The sequence below is a fragment of the Phacochoerus africanus genome, chromosome 11 (genome assembly GCF_016906955.1).
Source record: "Phacochoerus africanus isolate WHEZ1 chromosome 11, ROS_Pafr_v1, whole genome shotgun sequence".
Taxonomy (NCBI): Eukaryota; Metazoa; Chordata; class Mammalia; order Artiodactyla; family Suidae; genus Phacochoerus; species Phacochoerus africanus.
Genome location: NC_062554.1, coordinates 10,361,552 through 10,383,775, shown reverse-complemented (window position 1 = coordinate 10,383,775; position 22,224 = coordinate 10,361,552). Strand labels below are relative to the sequence as shown.

Genomic DNA, 22,224 nt, shown 5'->3' with positions numbered 1-22,224 from the left:
CATCGAGAGCTCCTGGGGACTTTTTTATAAGCTCCCAGGTGATGCTGACGTGCAAGCGGCAATGAAAGCCCACGTACTGTGGCTGTGGATTCGTGGGCTCTACCACCTCTTCAGCAACAACCCCCGCTTCGTTGGCACAGCCGCCCTCCCCATCTGGGCTGCTCGGGAGGGGCCGGTGGGGGCAGACCGTGGAACAAAGAGGCTTTGTCCTGCCCACACCCCAAGGTGGAGCCTGTGTACCAGAGCCTTACCTGAGCCAGGGAGTCATTCCCAGGCCGTGGCGGTGGGAGAAGCAGGGATGACGAAGTTATGGCTTTCCCGGGGACTGTACCCAGGATGTCCCGCCCCAAAGGACTGTGACACGGAGGGAGCTGCAGCCTTCCCGGCTTGCAGTTTTCAGGTGAAACCTGGAGAAGGTCAGAGGAGGGGACGGTGAAGGGGGAGGAGGGGGGAAGCAGGCACCTGGAGGGGGAGAAAGATGATGAGATGGGGGGCATCACCACCTGCCAGCAGCGTGATCTTTGGCCAGTGGGTCAGTTTTCTAAGCCTCAGCTTTCACATCTGTGAAATGGGAACTGTAGAGATAGAATAGGTAAATCTCGTGTGTGTGTGTGTGGGGGGGGGGGGGGGGGCCTATTGTGAGAATAAACATCAGAACTGGCCAAAACGGTCCTTTCGCTGGGTTCCTATCCAACCCTCTGGCCATGAGTTGAGTCCATCCCTCCATCCCTGTGCTCAGCAGCCCCCCCACTGGGGACAGGGGCCTGGGTCTCAGCGTCCACATGGCAAGGATCGGGTGGCTTCTCCCCCACAAGACCGAGGGCCCAGAGGGAGGACCCTGGGCTTCGCGCTTCTGCATCCCGGACCCAAGGTTTACGCTCAAACAACAGCTGGTCCCTTCTGAGAACGCCAGCTCAGTGGAGATAAGCATCTCTACGGGTTCTCAAGAAGTGACAGCCCCAGAGGAGCAACAGCCCATTTGGTGTGGTGTCTGCCACGCTGCACCCGTTGTTCCAACAGGTCCCGGGAGGGTTTGTCTGAGAGACAGTCGGACACAGAGCAGCCGCATCTCCCCGTCGGGTCCCACCGCACCAAGGCCTCTGTCCACACGAGACTGTGTTCGCTGAGCCACTGTGCCCTTTTCTCCACGGGCACCCCCTCCTCGGGGGCGGCTGCTTTGTAGATGAGAAGACAGAGCTTGGAGGAAAGGGGCCCTCGCCCTGGCATGTCCACACCGCAGGCCACTCCCGCCCCACCCTCTGCAGGGCGGGAATGGAATATCAGCCGGTCCGTGCAGGCCCAGTGCTGCACCGCCCTGTCTGGGCCTGGCTCTGACCACCTCCCAGCAGACCAGGAGCCCGTGGAAGGAGGATGGGGTCCCGCACGCCAGCCCAGCACAGGGCCTGGCACAGACAAGGGCTCTTTAAGTGCACGAGTGAGTGCAGGTGTAAGTAAATGAAGGAGCCAACAGGTAAGAGGAAGCCTGGGCTCCTGTCCTCAAGGAGCCTGCAGCCTGGAGGACAAGCACACTTGATGCTCAGGGAGCAGAGGCCCTTGGGGAGCGCTGGCTCCCCCCTCCGCACGCACAGGGAACTGCTCACCCAGCCCCCTGGTCCAGGTGAGGGGAGGCCTGAGGCAGATGGCGAAGGGGCTTTCGGTACCAGAGAGAAAGGGCCCCCTGTGCGCCCCTCTTTGTATAGGGAGGAAGGGGAGCCAGCAGGAGCGAGTCCATGGCCAAGGCCACAGCTGGTCAAGCACAGAGAACTTCTAGAGCCCAGATTTCCCAGCTCCCTGCTGGCAGGCTTCCGCTGCTTAAAGCCTCATTGTCATGGTTGCACCATGATTATATCATCATTACATGCAACCTTGCCCTTTAGGAAGTGTCCTTGTGGGGCTGGCTTGTGCCAATGTGGGAACAATACCAGCCACTCCTAGGCACACCCCACCTGACCCAGGAAGCACACCCACACCCACCTCTGGTGTCACAACAAGCCGTGAGGCCCGGCGTGCTTCCTGGTGGGTAAGTGAGCAGCTGAGGCTCAGAGGCAGGGCGCTTACGCTCCTGGGGGCACAGGTCAAAAAAAGCTAAGAGTTTAGGGCGTACTGGCGCTCTGGAGAGGGACGGGGAATTGGTTGCACAATAACCTGGGTGTACATACGCCTCTGAGTTGTGCACTAAAAAGGATGAAAATGGGAGTTCCCATCATGGCTCAGTGGTTAATGCATCTGACTAGTATCCATGAGGATGCAGATTTGAACCCCGGCCCTGCTCAGTGGGTTAAGGATCCGGCGTTGCTGTGGCTGTGGTGTAGGCTGGCAGCTACAGCTCCAATTGGACCCCTTGCCTGGGAACCTCCATATGCTGCAAGCGTGGCCCTAAAAGGACAAAAGACAAAAATTAAAAAATTAAAAATTAAAAATTAGAAAATTAAAAATGATAAAAAGGATAAAAATGGTAAATTTTAGATTACGTCTACGTTCCTGCCTTTTGGAGGAAAATCGGCCAGGGTGAGGTGCGCCCCCGTGGGGCACCAGGCTCCGGGTCCTTTCCCTCTGGCAGGATGAGGCAATCCCACCCACTCAGGGCATTCGGCTAACCCAGGCTGCCCTCTGTCCCTTCTCTCTTCAGCACCTTTTCCTGGCTCCCACTCTGTGCTGGGCCCTAGCTGGATGCCCGTGGTGACCCAGGGGTGGGGCCCAGCCCCCCAGGAGCTCAGCACAGAGGCCGATCCAAGCCAGAGGCAGGAGGGGGACACCACACAGCTGCCGCCTCCATGCTGGGCTGGAAACGAAGCCGAGCTGATCGCAGGTAAAGAGGTGTTCAGATGCAGCGGCGCCCAGCCAGGGCAGGGCGGCCAGCTCCGCCGGCCCAGGGCCAAGACTCTGAGAAAGGAAGCGAGGGCTGGGGTGGAGCCCCCAGCCTCAGCGCGAGGCCAGGGCCCTGCAAACCTCGACCCGAGCCCCGCTCTGCCCCTCACCTGCCCCTCACCTGTGGCAGGGCACTTCCACTCTCAGCCTCCACTGCCTGAGGCTGGTTAGGACGGTACTTGTGCGTGTTCATTGCCCACCTCAAAACTGAAGCTCTCCTCCCTCCTCTGCCCTGCACCCCAAGCCCAATCCGCTTGAACCTCCGCCCTCCACCTTGGCCCTGTCTTAGCTTTGAGACCCCCTGAGCAGTGGAGGGCAGGGGGGCTTCAAGCAGCCCTGGCCCCAGCCCCCCTGCTCCAGGACGGATGATGGGCTGCCTGCCTCCGCTGGCCCCAGCTCGGCCCTTCCTAGCTGCCCGGGGACCCTCCCCGACGTGCATTTATTTCATCCTCCAGTGAAGTGGAGATTGTTAACATCTATTCTACAGAAAAGGAAACTGGGGCTCAGAGAGGTGACTTCCTCAGTACATCAGGGCTGCCTGACTCCCAAACCGTGACCTTCCCCGTCACCATCGGTTTGGGTCCCATGCAGTGGGCCCCCCCCCCCTCCAGAAAGCCACTGTCTCCAGCCTTCTGCCACACGTCATTCTGGGAGCTGGACGCAGCCTTGCAGCTCGGCCTGCTGTCCAGGCTGCTACCTGCACCATCTTCCCGAAGCCCCCCACTCCCACCCCCCGTCTTGTTACTGTGTGGCTGTTCCCATCACGCACACCTGCAGGTGCCCCAGCTCCCTTGGGCACCACTGGTGACTGGGTGCTGCTGGCTTCCGGCTCCCCACTCTGGTGAGTGAGCCTCAAGGGGATGGGCTTTGTCCTTGTGGTGCCATATCCTGAGCGTATGGCATGCATGCTGGGCTCCATAAGTATTTGAATGAATGAAGAATGAATGAGGAGTTCCCATTGTGACACAGCGGGCACGAACCCAAGTAGTATCCATGAGGACGCAGGTTCGATCCCTGCTTGGTCTTGCTCAGTGGGTTAAGGATCCAGCATTGCAATGAGCTATGGTGTAGGTTGCAGACGAGTCTCAGATGCTGATTGCCAGTGTTGTGGTGTAGACCGGCAGCTGCAGCTCTGATTTGACCCCCAGCCTGGGAACGTCCATATGCTACAGGTGCAGCCCCAAAAATAAAATAAAATAAAAAGAATGACCCAGAGCCATATCCCCGGCACCCGGTGCCAACGCTGTCTGGGCAGAACCATGTCACCTGCAGAGCTGAAGCGAAAGCCCTGTCCTGGAGGAGCCACCGGGACAGTGTCTGCAGCTGGATTTCACATGCAGGGGAGAAAGAAGAGGCTGGGAGCAGATTCAGAGGAAGGAACCAGGGGCAGAGGTGAAACCACAGCCAGGGAGAGTGGTTAGGAGAGGTGGGGTGGCAGGTTGCTATCCTGGAAAAGACCCCAGAGGGGCCACCCATTCATTCACTCATTCATTCGCCAGTTTGTTCAATAAGCTGAGCTGTCTTTGCAGGCTGCACTGCAGTGGAGGCTGGGGCGCAGAGATGCAGCCGGCCCAGCCCTATCCTGGGGAACTCCCCGTGAGTGGGAGACAGGGGGGCACCAGGCAAAGGCCGGGCCCACACCGCTGTGCATGGAGTCTGGGCCTGGGCCGCGGTGCTCAGGGGGGCTGACAGGTGGCAGGGATTGGGCAGGGGGTCCAGTGATGCCCTCAATTCTTATTAAGCAGCCGGTGGACGGTGACAGCACCGCAGAGGTGGAGAACACGAGGAAAACCCAAACTAGCATGGGTGACACCAGACATCTCTGCGGGACACGTGGGGTTTGAGGGGCTGCTCAGACTTCGGGGGGCTCCCCAGAGGACCAGATGGATGGTCAGGAGGACTCCGGGCCGGGGACTGAGCCTCGGAGGCTGTCGGGGCAGAGTGGGCTCTGATGCCCCCTTGCAGCTGAGGGGTGAGCGCCCACGGTGAGGACAGTTGACCACCTGGCCCAAGAGGAAGCCTCTCCCCCGGGGGAGCCAGGCCACTTCCTCCCTCGGCCTGGAGCGCGGTGGACAAGGGCTGGCCTCCAGCCTTGAGGCAGCGGGGCCTTCCTGCTCAGCAGCACAGCCTGCGAAGGAAATAACTTTATTAGCTCGTGGATGAAAAACAGGAAATGTACGCTGTGACTCGGGCACCAGCCGAGTTTCACTCACATCTTGTTTCTAGGAAACAGTTATGAGGCCTCAGAGTAGTGGGGGTTTTTCTCAGCCAAGTCTTTCTGGAAACGCCATGCTTTTCTCAGGAAAAACCATGTCCTGTACCCCCCCACCCCAACCCAGACTGAGGGGTAATAGCGAGAAGAGACCTCACTTCCCTTCTGCTACCCCAGCAGGTCTCAAAGAACCTGGGGTTCACGATGCTTGACTTCCTGAGCACCTACTATGTGCTATGTGGTAGAAATAAATTCAATACATAAGTAATCACAATAGCAAGACCACATTTTATTTTATTTTATATTTTTTTATTTTATTTTTTGCTGTTTAGGGCCGCACCTGCGGCATATAGAGCTTCCCAGGCTGGGGGTTGAGTCAGAGCTACAGCTGCCAGCCCACGCCACAGCCACAGCCACAGAGGATCCGAGGCGCATTTGCGACCTACACCACAGCTCACGGCAACAGTGGACCCTCAACCCACTGAGCGAGGCCAGGGATCGAACCCGTAACCTCATGGTTCCTAGTCAGATTCCTTTCCGCTGTGCTGCAATGGGAACTCTGAAGATTGTTAAATAAGCTAAAAAAAAAAAAAAAGATAAAAAAACCCTCTACGAACCAGAAAAGTTGAAAATCAAGGGATGGAACAGACAAACACTAACTAAAAGAAATCTGATGGTCTGATGCAGCCCTATTAATATCAGACCACACAGACTTGAAGACAGAAACATTACGAGAGAGAAAGTGGGCCATCACAAAAAATGATTAAAGATTCAATTAACCAGGAAAATATAAAACCATTGAATTCATATGCCCATAAACACAAAGATTCAACAATGTATATATAATGGGAGATGTATCAGGATTTGTTAGATCATGTAAAAAAAAAAAATCAGTAAGAATTTAGTGACGTGATGATGACATTTAGAATCCTGCATCCAGTGACTGGAGAGGAAAGCCCATTTTAAAGCACATATAGACCACATTTGCATGCTGATCACAGACTAGGCTATAAAACAAGTATCAACAAATTTCAAAGAATCAGTTTCACATAATCCATGTTCTCTTGCCACAGGGTTCACCCTTAGAAAAATCTATAAATGAATTGTTTTTATTAACAGAGTAAAGGGAAAAATCAGAATTATTTCAAGAAATACATAGAAAACATTGATGAAAGTAAACATCCATTCACAGTTAAAATTAAATTCTTAGCAATTAGTCATAAAAACAAACGTTCGAATCCTGCTATGTATGAAAAAACCTACAGAAAATATTTTAATAAATTCTGAAACATTAAAAGTATTTCTTTTAGAAACAGGAATAAGAGGAAGAAGAGTCCTTGGTGCCATTTCTATTCATCATTGCACTAGAAGTTCCAGAAAAGCACAATAAGATGAAAGGGAAATAAAATTAAAAGGATCGAAAAGGGAGAAACAAAAAACTGTTTTATGATATGTGTTAAGATTTAATATGATTTTCTACCTAGAAATCAAAATAATCTAGAGTCAAGTTATTAGACTTTCTAGGAGAGTTTAGTGATGTTTCTGATGTAATCAATCCACAAACGTCAGCTGCCCTTTTAATCCATTTTTCAGTGAGAAAATATATTTTGAAAAGGATTCCATTTGTAGTAGCAATAAAACTAGGCACTGTTGGAGTTCCCATCGTGGCGCAGTGGTTAACGAATCCGACTGGGAGCCATGAGGTTGCGGGTTCGGTCCCTGCCCTTGCTCAGTGGGTTAACGATCCGGCGTTGCCGTGAGCTGTGGTGTAGGTTGCAGACGCGGCTTGGATCCCGCGTTGCTGTGTCTCTGGCGTAGGCTGGCGGCTACAGCTCTGATAAGACCCCTAGCCTGGGAACCTCCATATGCCGCGGAGCGGCCCAAGAAATAGCAAAAAGGCAAAAAAAGCCAACAACAACAACAACAAAAACTATGCACTGTCTTGAATGCATCTAACAAAAGACATGCAAGACTTTTAATAAAACTTCCTTGGAAGGCATTAGAGGAGGGCCGAATAAATAGAGAAGTGTACCACATGTGTAAATCAGAAGGCTTGTAAATCTTGAAGATGCCAGTTCTCTCCAAGTCGACCTGTGGCTTGGATGCAATCCCAAACAAAAGCCTCAATGACCTTTTTCATCGGGAAAGAACTCGCTTTGGTTGTGTTTTCTCCTGGTTCCTCAAGACTAGATTCTTACGGGGAAAAAACAAAGGTCCAAGACAGACTCCCAATGGCCAAAGATGGGGTCATTTGAACTTCATAACAATGACGATACATATATTGAAGTGCATAAAAATCCACCAGTTCATAATTATACTTGTATATATAGGGACTAGACGTAGGATGCTAATCAGTTTGAAATGCGTAGAAATATTCCGTCACTACGTTGGGTAGTAACACGAACTCACTCAGTGGTGTAGGTCAATTTCACTTCAGAAAAAGACTCAGAAAAAAGAGACCCGATTTGTGCCTACCAGAAGGGGCGATGGGGGCGGGGGGGGGGGGAGTCGAAGGAAGATAATCAGAAGGTACGAACCTCCCATTACAAGATAGAAAGTACTAGGGATATGATATACAACACGATAAATACAAGGAACTCTGCTGCATGTTATATAGGAAAGTTGTTATCATAGTAAATCTTGAGTTCTTATCATAGAATATTTTTTTTCTATTTCTTTCTTTTTTTGCTTTCTTTTTTTTAGGGCTGCACCTGCAGCATAGGGGAGTTCCTAGATTAGGGGTTGAATCGGAGCCACAGCTGCCGGTCTGCACCACAGCCACAGCCAGGCAGGATCCCTATGTCTTTAATTATGTGTCTATATGAGAAGATGGATATTCACTAAACATATTGTGATAATGCCTTCATGCTGTATGTAAATCAAAACATTAGACTGTACCCCTTAAACTCTAGAAGAGGGGTGCGTCCCTGTATCTCAATAGAACGGGAAGGAAAAAAATCTTATTGCTCGTCTGTGGCAGATGCTAGAAAACGCACTCATTGTGAAAGCTGACAAGGAGAGGGAAAAACTCGTTTTCTCTGACTTGCTGTTTAAACTGTACCTCAAAGAAATTCATTCGTGTATCTGATGAAAAGGAAGTTTGGGGGTTTGTTTTGGTATAAAGGGATTCACGCTAATAAACACAGAAAGAAGGCTAGCATTAAAATATCCCCGTTTTGCCTTTCCTTAGAGAATGCCCGATTACAGCACAGGGACAGGAAAAGTACAAGATGTGCCTAGAAGATCTTGTTGTGCCAGAAAGTACGGAAGTAGCCAAAGAATGATGGGGACTTTTCAAAAGGATACAGGACCCAGCTTGAAGGCACTCCCACTGGCCAAGTTAGGGACAATGTGAGCATGAAACTAAATAACGATAGAGATTGGATTCCGCTGAATAAAACAGAAAACCAGAAGCATATACGGATATAAGCAAATGAATACATTGAAACTTTGACGAGGAATGAGACGTCTGCACCGTTTCAAAGTGCCTCCATAAAATCACAAAGGAGAAAAGAGTAACTTCGCGGTGGAGAAGGCTGGCAGACATCACCCGCCTTCATCCTCTTCAGTCTGGGGACCTGTCAGAACACACACCGTCCAAAGACGCAATGAGCAAACCACAGGGTCTCGTCTGCGCTATTCCTGCTAAAGATGCATCATCACGAGGAAGTGTCGGACAAATTCCTACTGAGGGAGATCCAGAAAATCACTCCCCAAATATCCAAGTCTTAAAAGTCAAAAGTTGAGGAAAATTTCCAGACGGAAGGAGACGGAAGAGACACGACAGCTAAATACAGCACGTGTGTCTGAACGGGGTCCTTCGGCTCCAAAAGACACTGCTGGGGCAACTGGCCACGTGCAGGAGGTCCGAGGGATGAGGGCGAGCAATGATCACCCTGTTAACCTCCTCTTGGCTTTGCTGGTTGTACCGTAATTACAGAGAAGTCAGTCCTTGTTTGTAGGAAACGTTACAGACTTGGGGGGTGATGGGGAGCTAGGTCCACAATTCACTCTCAAAAGGTTTTGCGGAAAGGAAAGTTCTCTCTCTCTCTCTCTCTTTTTTTTTTTTTTGTCTTTTTGCCATTTCTTGGGCTGCTCCTGTGGCACATGGAGGTTCCCAGGCTAGGGGTCGAATCGGAGCTGTAGCCACAGGCCTACGCCAGAGCCACAGCAATGCGGGATCTGAGCCGCGTCTGCAACCTACACCACAGCTCACGGCAACACCGGATCCTTAACCCCCTGAGCGAGGCCAGGGACAGAACCCGAAACCTCATGGTTCCTAATCGGATTCGTTAACCACTGCGCCACGACGGGAACTCCAAGGAAAGTTCTTTGTAACATATGGGCCACTTTTCCGTGTTTGTCATTGTTTCAAAATCGAAAAGAAAAATTTAAGAGTGCAATTAAAGGCGATGTCTGGATCTTATTTCGGATCCATATATATGTATACGTCTAGATAGATGAGAGATAGAGAGATAGATGATAGAATGAACCCATCTATGCATGAATGTATATATTGAATATACATATTACATTATGTATGTATGTACACTATATATATATATATATATAAAGACAACCAGGGAAATCTGATGCATTGAATATTTGATTGTATTAGAAAGTCATTCACTCTTTAAGATGAGAAACGGCTTATCTTCCGAAAGACTCGCTGAAGCATTTACAGGGGAAATTCTCTCTGCTGCAAGTGAACTTGGAACTGGGCGTCTAGGTGGAGCACAGTTGGCCGAGAGTTGATACCCGCTGCAGGCAGTCAGCCTTCATTGTCCCATGCACGCTCCTTTTGTGTGTGTGTGTGACGGCCTTTCATTTCTTTTTAATTGCCAAAGAAAATGTAATAAAAACTCATGCAGTTAATATGGGGTAAAGATAGGTGGTGGATACACAGTGTCTGTTATATGCTTTTATTTTTATTTATTTATTTATTTATTTATTTATTTATTTTGCTTTTTAGGACCACACTTGCGGCATAGGGAGGTTCCCAGGCTAGGGGTCAAATTAGAGCTACAGCTGCCAGCCTGCACCACAGCCACATCAACGCCAGATCCAAGCCAAATCTGAGACCTACACCATAGCTCTTGGCAGCGCTGGATCCTTAACGCAGGGAGCGAGGCCAGGGATTGAACCTGCAACCTCATGGTTACTAGTCGGAATCATTTCTGCTGCGCCATGACGGGAACTCCCTTTTCTCTTTTTTTACTGTATCTGTTTAATTCTATTCTTCAAAACAGCCTGTGTTGGCAACTGTGATCCCATAAGTGGCAAGAGCCTGGGCTAGTGAGAGTAGAAATAGTTACAAGCTTCTTGGAGGGTAATTTGCTTATTGAAGCAGAATTTTTGTAATGATCTGTTGAAAACATCAACGTACCTCAAAAAATGGATTGACTAGATTAGAGTACTTCTCTAAAATGGATACTCTGGGGCAATTTTTAAAAATTAGGCCGTTCTATTTTTTTTTTCTTGCCCTACATTCTGACAATGGCTTGGTTCCCTAGCCGGGCAATCAGGGCTGCGACAGCCCCAGCCACCAGGTCTTCCTCTACTGGAGTCGGTTGTCAGTCCCTTTTTTTTTTTTTTTTTGTCTTTTTTCCTTTTCTAGGGCTGCTTGCTGTGGCATATGGAGGTTCCCAGGCTAGGGGTCGAATCGGAGCTGTAGCCGCCGGCCTACGCCAGAGCCACAGCAGCTGGGGATCTGAGCCACGTCTGCAACCTACACTACAGCTCGGAGCAACGCTGGACCCTTAACCCACTGAACAAGGCCAGGGATCGAACCTGCTACCTCATGGTTCCTAGTCGGATTCGTTAACCACTGCGCCATGGGAACCTAGCTTGGGAAACTCTATGTGCCACAGGTGCGGCCCTAAAAGTACAAAAGACAAAAAATATAATAAAATAAAAAGATGTATGTTCCTTGAAGGCAAGAACCATACCCTATTTAAAAAAAAAAACAAAAAACAAAAACAAACGAAAAAACTATATGCCCAAATCTCAGACTCTCACTATACAAATACACAAATTTCTCTGTTACACAAATTTTAAAGTAAATCATTCAAATCAATAGTATTAATAGTATTACTTTAAGAGAAATTTTTAAAAATGGGCAGGGCTAAGAATTTTTTAAATGACATTTAACCCCCCCCCCAAAAAAATGGAGCAAAGACATTCCAGAAGAAGATGTAGATGGTGGAGTTTTGCTCCACCAGATATTAAGACATGCTGTAAAGGGCCAGCAATTAAGCCTATAAGGGGGAGTTCCCGTCGTGGCTCAGTGGTTAACAAATCCGACTAGGAACCATGAGGTTGCAGGTTCAATCCCTGGCCTCGCTCAGTGGGTTAAGGATCCAGCGTTGCCATGAGCTGTGGCGTAGGTTGCAGATGCAGGTCGGATCCCGAGTTGTTGTGCCTATGGTACAGACCGGCAGCTATAGCTCCGATTCGACCCCTAGCCTGGGAACTTCCATATGCCTCGGGTGCGGCCCTAACAAGACAATAAACGAAAACAAAAAACTGGTGCCTGACCTCACATCTTACACAAAAATCAATTCCAGATGAATTTAGAATTTTTAGAAAAAGATAAGAGGCTCTTTTACGACCTTGGGACAGAAAAAAAAAAAAAAGGTTTTTTTAAAAGCAGACAACAAAAAGGACCGAGAAGAAAGAAAAAGATGGATAAACTTGACAGCATTAAAACCAAGAACTGTTTAGTTCTTTTAAAGAACTGTTCTTTAAAAGACACCATAAAGAATATGAAAAGACATGGAAACATATTTGCAAAATACATAAATTTATTACTCAACCGCCTATCTATTTTTATATCTACATATACATGTTTGACTTACCAGAAAGCCATAAGAAAGAGGCAACCACAAATTTTCATCAAATGTCCATCCACTCCTTCGCATATACACCTTATGATGTGACCCTCACTCCCTGGAAGCAGCCCATCCTGAAGACTCACTCTGACAGGGAGAAGTTCTTCCCCTTGTGGAGCTGAGACTTGCGCTCTGCTCTCCCGTGGGTTCCAGTCTGGCTGCTTCCTTGGAGGCCAAAGGGGGCACCAGGCAGACCTCTGCTATAGGAGTCTGCCAGGGTGGCCAGAACAAAGGACCACAAAACTGGAAGACTGAAAACAATGGAAATGCACTATCTCAGGGCTGGAGGCTAGAAGTAGAAAACCTCGGTGTTGGCAGCTCCCTCCAAAGCTTCCCAGGCAGGATTCTTCCTTGTGTCTCACGGCCACAGCCTCTGGTAGCCCAGGGAGTCCCTCGGAAATCTCTGCCTGTGTCTTCACGTGGCGGGCTTCCCTCTTCTTATGAGGACATTAGTCATATGGGACCAGGGTCCACCCTAACAACCTCATCTTTTTATTTATTTAGTCTTTTTTTAGGGCCGCACCTGAGGCATATGGAGGTTCTCAGGCTAGGGGTCGCATCGGAGCTGTAGCCACCGGTCTACACCACAGCCATAGCAATGTGGGTTCTGAGCCACGTCTGTGACCTACACCACAGCTCACAGCAACATCGGATCCTCGACCCACTGAGGGAGGCCAGGGATCGAACCTGTGTCCTCATGGATGCTACTCCGATGTGTTTCTGCTGAGCATGACGGGAACTTCCCTAATGGCCTCATCTTCACTTGATTTTATCTGCCAAGACCTTACTCCCAAGTAAGGTCCATTGGCAGGTCTGGGGGTTAGGACTTCAATCGGGAACCATAGCACCAGCCTCGTTTCTGCCTTCCCCATCAGGTCTTGCTGTCCCAAGACCTGGGGCTCCCACAGCCTGGGGGAGAAGGGGAGCTCTGTGCTTGAGTGAATCTGGGGTTCATTCAAGCCACCCACCAGCCTCCACGTGGGCCCTCCCCGGCCCGGCACAAAGCAAAGCCGTCTTAGAGCCACGTACCGTGCAGTCCAGTCCTAGGTCTACCCCTCACTGGTGGTAAAACCTCCAACAGGTCATGCCCATCCTGAGCCTCAGTTTTTCCATCTATGAAATGGGCAGTGACAATTCGTCCCTCGAAGGCTTGTTGTGAGGGTCAGATGGGATGGCGTTTGGGGAAGTTTCTGGGAGGTAGTTGGCACAGGGTTGGCTCTTGGTAAATATTAGCCCTCTCTCCCTCAGATTCCAAGCGTCACTCCAGGAGAGAGGAAGCCCCGCCCTGCCACTGGGTGGTGTGTAAGCCCCCCAAGGGCAGAGCCGGTCGCATACCAACCCCGCCCCCCCAGGCATGGTCGCTGCAGCCTTCCACTCGCGTCACCACGTCTGAGATGAGTGACCCCTGGGAAAGGGCAGCCTGACACCAAAACAAAGCCAGGCACCACTGGGAAAGTCGTGGGAGTCGCTTCGCTCAAGCCACGAAGCGAAGGTCTGACCCTTCAGAAAGGATGGAAAAGGACAGAAGCCCGACTTCTCAGTGTGCGGCCGGGCCTGTCCTCGTTCCCTTTCCCCCGCTTCAGAGTCTGGCCCCATTGAGATTTGGGAATGTTTATTTTTTTTGGTGGGAAAACAGAGTAGGATCAAATAGTTCCTTGCGTCTGGAGAGCTATTTTGAGCTGGGCCAGCCTGGTGATGCTCCTGGCGGCGGACGCTGGCTGACCCGGGCTGGGCCCCGGCCTTCCGGCCTCTCTCTGTCCCAGGCCCCCGGGTCCTGGCAGCCACACAGCCTATGGGAGCCTGGGTGCCCAGTCCTGCCCAGGGAAGCATTCCAGCGGAGTCTTGGGGGAGCCTGGAGGGCTCCTTGGATCTTGTCTCCTGCAGGGGAGACTGAGGCCTGTGCTGCCCCCTCCTGGGGATTTTGACCCAGGGACTCAGACTGAGCCTCGGACTTGCACGTGCTCGTGAATCACTGGGGCCTGGTTCACGGGTTCTGATTCAGCCAGTCTGGGGCAGGGCCTGAGCGTCTGTGCTTCTAACAGGCTTTGAGATTCTGCTGATGCTGCTGGACCACCTGGTAAGAGCAGGGGCCTGGAGGAGCCCTGAGGGCTTCCAGGTTGGGCCTTCAGGGAGCCGCTGGGGCTTGGAGATGGGGCCTTCCCTTCACCGCAGCACCCGGCTCTCCAGAGCTTCCTGGACCTGCTCCCGGAGCCTCCTTTGTCCCTGCTCTGGGACTGTCCCCTCCATCTGTGCCTGCTTCCCCTTCAGGAACCAGAAGCCTCAGGTGCTCCTTCTTCCTGCTGAGACTTGCCCCAGGAAGAGCCCCATCTCTGCCGAGGATGTGAGGGGCTCCCAGCTTCCCAGCTCCAGGGTAAAGGCAGGGCAGCCCTGGGTTCCTAGGAGGCTCGCATCCCCAGGCCTGGTTCACGCCGCTGCCATGGGGCCGCCTGGACTTTCCTGCTGCCGACGCCACCCCGCAGCAGCAGCTGCTGGAGTGAGATTTATGTGATACCACTGGAGGTTTGGAAAGAAAAGAGAGGGCGTGTGTTCAGAAGGAAGGAAGAAACCCAACATTTATTAAGGTCCTATTGTGTGGCCGACATATTCGCAAACAACCCTTCCTCCCAACCCTTGGCCCCAGGAGGCCCCCTTGCCTGAAGGTCACAGGGAGGATGAAATGAGATGAAGCCTGGGTGGCTCGTCCGCAGTTTGAGGAGAGGACAGAGCCCAGCCTGGCTTCACGGCACAAAGCAAGAGGAGGCTGGCGTGGGTGGGGCAGGGGGCGCGCATCCCTCAGCTGGAAGCTGACTTCTCTCTAGGAGCCGGGAGGCTGGTAAGGATTGGGAAACTCTGGGGCCAAATCGGACTGGCTTTCCGGAAGCACACGGTAGCCACCGAGTGGAGAGGGACCCCAGGTGGGAGGTGTGGAGCCTGGCAGAGGGCCAAGGAACCTCCAGTGAAGTCCCTTCCACCTCTGGGACTCTGTGCGGCAATCCTGCTGTTTGTCTACACCCACGTGCATTTTCTCACAGCTGCCTGGGGTATTTGCAGCAGGCCGAAAACACTGTTCCTGTTCTACAGATGGGGAAACTGAGGCCCGCCAGGCACTGGCTTCTCCAAGGCTGCCAGGCAGCCCATTCTGCCAGCCTCGTGACCCTGACATGGGCCCCCTCAGCCCAGCCTTCCTCACTAATGGTTCTTTCAGCTCCTGTCAGCGCTCGGGGGCCCTGGCTCAGCCGACAGCCAGCGTGTCTGCTGCTGATGCTCAGATGCCCACATTCCTGGGCTGTGACAGGGAGCGCCCCCGGAGCCCAGGCTGGGGGCACCCAAAGGGGTTCCACTTGGCTGCAAGCCCTGGGGCCTGGCCGTCTGGGGAGCTGCAGGCAGCAAAGGACTTTCCTTCTCACTGATGGGGGCAGGGGAGATGTCTCTAGACGCTGCAATGGCAGAAGCTGGAGAGGGTACAGACCCGGTCCAGCCCGAGGCAAGGCCTGGCCCTGGGGGAGGGGGGGGGGCAGGAATGAGCTGGGGGGTCAGCGCCTGATCCGGGGGGAACCAGCGAAGCAGCAAGACTGAAAGACCTCAGGCTAGAAAGCCAGATCTGCCTAGATTTTCATCCAAAGCTCTGATGTTTCTTAGCTGTGCAACGAGGGGTGAGGCCCCCACCACCCTGACCCCTCAGTATCTTCCTTCTTAAAGTCCTTAACGCAGCCCGAATCATCAGTAGCAAGCCCACTGTGGAGTCTTTCTGAAGCTAGAGTCTCCCTGGCTCAGGACATTGCTTTGAACAAGTACACCCAAACAGATGAAGCCAGTAGAATACTTCATCTTTCTTTTTATTTTTTTAAAATTAAAAAAAATTATTTAATTTAATTAATTAATTTATTTATTGCTTTTTAAGGCCACGCCCGTGGTATATGGAGGTTCCCAGGCTAGGGGTCGAATCAGAGCTACACCACAGCCACAGTAGCTCGGGATCCAAGCCACGTCTGCGACCTACACCACAGCTCATGGCAACGCCGGATCCTTAACCCCCTTTGGGAGGCCAGGGATCGAACCCTTGTCCTCATGGTTCCTAGTTGGATTCGTTAACCACTGAGCCACGATGGGAACTCCTCCAGTTACTTTTTAAAATTGAGGTACAGTTAATTTCTAATATTATATGAGTTTCAGGTGTGCAACATAGTGATTCAATATGTTTGCAGATTATACTCCAGTAATTCAGTTATTATAAAATATTGGCTGTATTCCTTATGCTGTACAATAGCTCCTATGAACTTGTATTATTTTATACACAGTGGTTTGTACCACAATCCATTTGCTTTTACCCTGTTTATGACTTAAGTTTTCAAGTCTGTTTCTCAGAGGCAGCATGTAGTTGATGCTTGTTTTTATATTTCATCTAACGTTTTATACCTTTTTGTTGAGGGTACATAATATACGTGTAATGTATGGTTAGGGTTAAATCTATCATCTTGCTCTTTGATGTGTCTCTTCTTTCTTCCTACTTATGCTCACGCAGCTTCCCTTAAGGACAATATCCCACATAACCAGTGTTGTCAAAATCATCACTTTTTTTTTCTTTTTTTTTTTTTAGGGCTGCACCCACGGCATATGGAGGTTCCCAGGCTAGGGGTCTAATCGGAGCTACAGCCACCGGCCTACACCACAGCCACAGCCACAGCAACGCCAGATCCGAGCTTCATCTGTGACCTACACCACAGCTCACGGCAACGCCAGATCCTTAACCCACTGAGCAAGGCCAGGGATTGAACCTGCAACCTCACGGTTCCTGTGGGATTCATTTCCTCTGCATCACAATAGGAACTCCATCACTTTCATTTCTGAAGCATTTTCAGTGGGCACGGAATTTTAGGTTGATAGTTATTTTCCTTTTGTATTTTATTTCATTTTTGGGGGGCCACACCCACAGTTTGCAGAAGTTCCTGGGCCAGGTCTCGAACTCTAGCCATAGCAGGGACAACACCAGATCCTTAACCCACTGTGCCACCAGGGAATTCCTTCAGTACTTCAAAGGGTTTGTTGTTCCACTCTCTTCTTGCCTGAATTATTTCAGAAGAGAAGCCCGTTACTATCGTTATTTCTGTTTCTTCGTATAGTAATGTGTCTTTTTCCTTGCTCCGTACTTTTAAGATTTTCCTTTATCATTGGTTGTGAGCAGGTGGCTATGAAGTGTCTAGATGGACTCTTTCATGTGTCTTGAACTTGGAGTTCACGGAGCGCCTTGGCTATGTGGGTTGATGTTTTTCATCACATTTGGGGACATGTTGGCCATTATTTTTCGGGTGTTTTTTGTCTCCCCTCTCCTTTTGTTTCTCCAGGGCACCAAATTACACTGGTATCAGATGGCCCGAGGTTGTCTCACAGTTAAGGGATGCTCTTTGGCATTTTTTAAAGTTTTCTTCTTCTTCTCTGTGTTTCATTTTGGATAAGTCCTGTTATTACCATGAAGCAACCTAATCTTTCTCCTGAGATGACAAATCTGCTGTTAATCCCATTCAGCCTCTGTCTCAGCTCTTAGTTTTCATCTCTAGACGCTTCCTTTGGGTCTTTGTGTTATACCTTCTCTGTTTCCATTCAACATTTTAATACACATACGCGGTTATAAGAACGCTTCAAAGTGTTCTCCATTAGATTTGCCATCCTGGGTCTGTTTTGATTATTTGATTTTTCTCATTGTCGGTTGCATTTTTCTGCTTATTTGCAGTTTTGATCATTTTTATCCAATCCAAGTAATTGTGACTATTACCTTGTTGAGTGTTGTGTACATATTTCTGTATTTCTATAAATAGTCTTGAACTTTGTCCTGGGATGCACTGAAATTAGTTATAAATAGTTTGAGGTATTTCTCTTTCTTTCTTTCTTTCTTTCTTTCTTTCTTTCTTTTTTTTTTTTTTTTTTGTCCGTTGTCTTTTTAGGGCCACATCCTCAGCATATGGAGATTCCCAGGCTAGGGGTCGAATCGGAGCTACAGCTGCCAGCCTACACCACAGCCACAGCAACACAGGATCTGAGCTGCGTCTGCAACCTACACCACAGCTCACGGCAACGCTGGATCCTTAACCCACGGAGCGAGGCCAGGGATCAAACCCGCCATCTCATGGTTCCTAGTCGGGTTCCTTAACCCCACAGTGTGAGGCAAGGTCATTGTCTGAGGGAGAGATCTGAGGGGAGAAGAAATGTCCTTTAGTTGGGGTGTCCTACGTGAGGCTGCATGGGCCCGCGTGCTAAAGCTAGTGATCCGGCTTTGATTTCAACACCGGCACACGTGTGTCTTGCACAGGCAACCACCTTGCCCACAGCATCCCCACTGCTCTGAGTCCACAGGGCTGCTTAAGGCACACAGCGCAAATATGGTGCAGGCAGCAAGAAGCAGTGGAAAGAACCCTGAGCGTGGAACCACACCGAGCCCTGGTTCCCCCTTTAGTGAGATGGGAGATGTCAGAACTGGTTTCCCAGTCAGTAAAATGGTGCTGACTTTCCTCCCAGGAGTCGTGAGAAGGAAGAGACACAGGGCAAATGAGAGCTGTCTGTAAATAAGAGCACTGTGGGCACGGAGAAGCCACCTGGTACCTTACTGCCAGAAGCCACCTGGTACCTGTGAGACACCCCAGAGAAAGACGTGCTAAAGATAAGCTTCCCAGTAAAACCCACACAAGAGCACAAGCAAACCTCTGGGAGGTCAACTTGAGACATGATACTGAAAGTGTGGTTTGTGGTCCAGCAGCGTGAGCATTACCTGGGAGCCTGTTAAAAACAGAACTCAGATCCCAGCCCAGAAGGGAATCCGAATCTACTGACTCAGGATCTGCATTTGAACAACGGCCCGAGCCGTTCAAATGCACAGAGAGGCAGCAGACTCCCTGGTCCTGTGCTCTGGTCAGCTCCTGCATCGGTGCCCTCACTCACCCTCTGACTTCTGGGGCAGCTCCGCTTAGATTTTGAGCTCGAGTCTGGATCTGCTCCAGGAAGAGACTGAGCCTGAATTATGCCTCCTTTTCTTCCTTGAGCAAGACTGTCTTATTGCTGAGCTGGAAAATTATTACCATCCTGTTCACAATAATGATTCCGAAGAAACAAGAGATGGTGGAATCACGTTCGGGATAGGATGATGATGCATTTCTAAAATTCACCTTCTAAAGAGGTTTAAATTAACAACAACAACAATAACAACAGTGTCCTGTTGCTTCATTTATTTGAACTGTGACAACCCGGAAAAGTCGTCAGTATGAAGTGACTCATTCCCTGAGGGTTCTGAATAAGATTCTAAAATCACCACCCATGGTTTTCCTGCACTTTGAAGTGACAGAACAAATGACAGCAGAGATGGGTACTCGCCTCTTGAGTCCAGAGTGGCTGATACACAAATATCTCGCAACAATAACATCCTCATCCAAAAACAGCCTCCCTAAGGATGTTATTTCTGGGATTTCTTGTGCATTTTCATGTTCAGAAGCATTTGTGCACCTGTGGGCCGAGCCCCAGGACCAGAATGGTCTGGGCTTTTTTTATAAGGTCGGTCAACAATTTTGTGGATGCCCTGTCCACACCAGGTCCTGCTCTAGGGACATGGAGAGGAATCTAACGCTCTGAGCAAAACTTCCATGAAGCAAATATTGGGAGTTCTAATGAAAATCTAGAAGAGTTATAAAGGTGTTATCAGCGAGGAGGCTGGGGGGAAAGAGTCTGGGAAAACGCTCCTAGACATGCCTTGTGAGAAGGGGTTTGGTCAATAAACAGGGGTGAGTGCAGTGCAGTAGGAAGGAACACGGGCCTCGAGGTGAAAGGGCTTGTCGGGGTTCCTTTCCCTGCTGGACAACGATTTGATGCTATGGAGAAAAACACAAGATACGCAGCCCTTTAGATCATGTCACAAACCATGGATGATTCCATGGGACCCCGACAGAACACTCTGATGGCCTCTGGGTATATAACTGCCTCCATGGGTCTGCTCTGAGCTCACTGCTCCATGGTTACCGCACACCCAAGCCCAATTTCCCCACCCCCTGCTTGGGTGATCTGCCTATTTCATTCTCCCATGGAAAATGTCTACACTTCTTCCAGGGTCAGTTCTGAGGTTGCTAATGAAACCGAGTTAGAAGGAAAGGAGTTGATCTTTCTAGGTTTGGAACTTGAGGCTGAAGTACTTAAAGGAAATCCAGCTGGTGGTGTCACAAAGGCGGTAGGTTTTGGCTCAGGGAAGAGATAATAATATAGATATGGATTTGAGATTCATCAGAAATTTGAAGCAAATGTTAACTCCCCACCTATGTGCTTCTGTTCCGGAATAGCTCCTTCCTCTTCTGTTGGAATGGATGAACCCAGCCCCTCCATGAATCTTATCCCCTCCCACTGTTCAAGAACAATTCCCTCTCTCCTGCATTGTAAACCTTCTCCTCTCCATTGGGCAAATCCCATCAGGAATAGCATCTTCTTAAATCACAAAACAAAAACAAATAAACAACCCTCTTGACCTGACTTGCTTTTTCAGCAACTGCTCCTCTTTAGAGCAGCTCATTATTTGTATTTTCAGTCTCCAATTTCCTCCTCACATTCTCCTCTAGCTTTTGTTCCTAACTCCTCCACAAGTGCTCTTCTCGAAGTCACCAATGACTTCCCATGGCTAACTCTGGGAGTTCTCATTTCATTTGACTTAGCAGCTTTATCTCTTTCCAAGACACTATAACCGCAATCTCCAGTTTTCCCTCCCATCCTCTGGCTGCTCCTCAATCTCTTTTCCGGCGCTGCTGCATCTTCCTGACCCCTATGTGCTGGACCGCACAAGGATCCACTGTTGGATCTTTCTTCTTTTTCTTCCCCCTTGACTTCTCCACTTGCGGTCTAACAGGTATCTTGAATTTAATTTATCCTAAAATGAGTCCTTGATATCCTCCTTCCAAATTAGATCTTCCCACAGTTTTCCTACTTCAGTTAATGGCTACTCTACTCTTCCAGGTCACTCAGGACAAAATATTGTGTTGACTGCGATGCAGCAAAATGGCAGAGGTGTCAGCTCCAAGCTCCCATCCTCCCACAGAAACATTAAAACCAGGCAGAAACTGTCAGAACCAACTTTGTCAGACTCTGAAATACAGTAGAAGGTCTACAGCAAAAACCAAATGCTGAAACAAAGACAACTTGAAAAGTGTATGGTTGTTAGTAGGGGCTGGGGGCGGCTGGAGTAGGAGTTATTGCATAATGGGTGCCAAGTCTCAGCTGGAGATGAGGAGAACATTCTGGAGACGGACAGTGGTAATGGTTGCACAACAACGTGAATGTACATAGAGCCAATGAACTGTGCACTTAAAACGGTTAAAATGGTAAAATTTTATGTTATGTATATTTTATCACAATGAAGAAGTGAGACTGAAAAAATAAACCATAGGAGGGCTTTGTGGCATTTTACTAGCCTTCACTCTACCCCCTCTCTGGCTTGGCAGTGGTCTTAAAGATGTCCATGCTTCCAGTGTAGGGCCCTGGTTTCTGGTTCTGAAAGGAGCACAGTGTATCTTATTCGCAAATTATTACAAATAACTTCTGTTCTAACATGCCTCAGGGCTATGTAAAGGACAGGTGCAAGGTACTCATTGCTGTTTCACTTAAGTCAGAACTCACTCAGGCTAAAAAAGAAGCAACTCAGGCTGTAAGGATGACAAATAACCTGCTGACACCTGAAGCACAATATTATGGTTGAGACACCAATAAACCACCTAACAACTAGGAAGAAGAGCTGGGGAGAGAGTTTCTTTGGGAAACTAGGGCATTCAAAGCACCTATATATATAAAGGAGAAATTCAAAAGCCATGCACGTGCTTAGCCAAAAACTGAGAAGACCTCAAGCTTTCACCTCAAATGATCTGTAAGCTCAGTGGAAGGCTGGGTAAGTGTTGAAAAAGGGCCACAGCACAAAGCCAATCTGCAAATACCAGGAGGTGAGTGTATGTGTTTGCTTAGCTCCTGGTGTTCAAGGAAATCTCTGTCAAAACACTAGCTGAATACTAGCTGAGGAATAGAGAATCTTCAGTGACCATACATAAAAAGGAAAACAATCTCTGAAAAAAAAAATAGTTATGAGAAGTCACTAGACAAGTGAACCACTATATCATTTAATGATCAAAAAATAAAAACAAACAAAACCCTCCTACAAATCCCAGGGGGAAAGGGAAAATCTAATGTTCAGAGATACCACATTATAATAATCAGATGTTCACTTTTCAATAGCAATAACAACAA

The 22,224-nt window shown here is 49.4% G+C and overlaps 1 long non-coding RNA gene across 1 annotated transcript; it reads left to right on the top strand.

The window, feature by feature from the left end:
• Window positions 1-277: 277 nt before the first annotated feature.
• Window positions 278-9,138, top strand: LOC125111113 (uncharacterized). The gene is made up of 3 exons (XR_007130834.1): window positions 278-416; window positions 2,630-2,809; window positions 8,271-9,138. It is a non-coding gene; the product is annotated as an uncharacterized LOC125111113 (long non-coding RNA).
• Window positions 9,139-22,224: the final 13,086 nt, after the last annotated feature.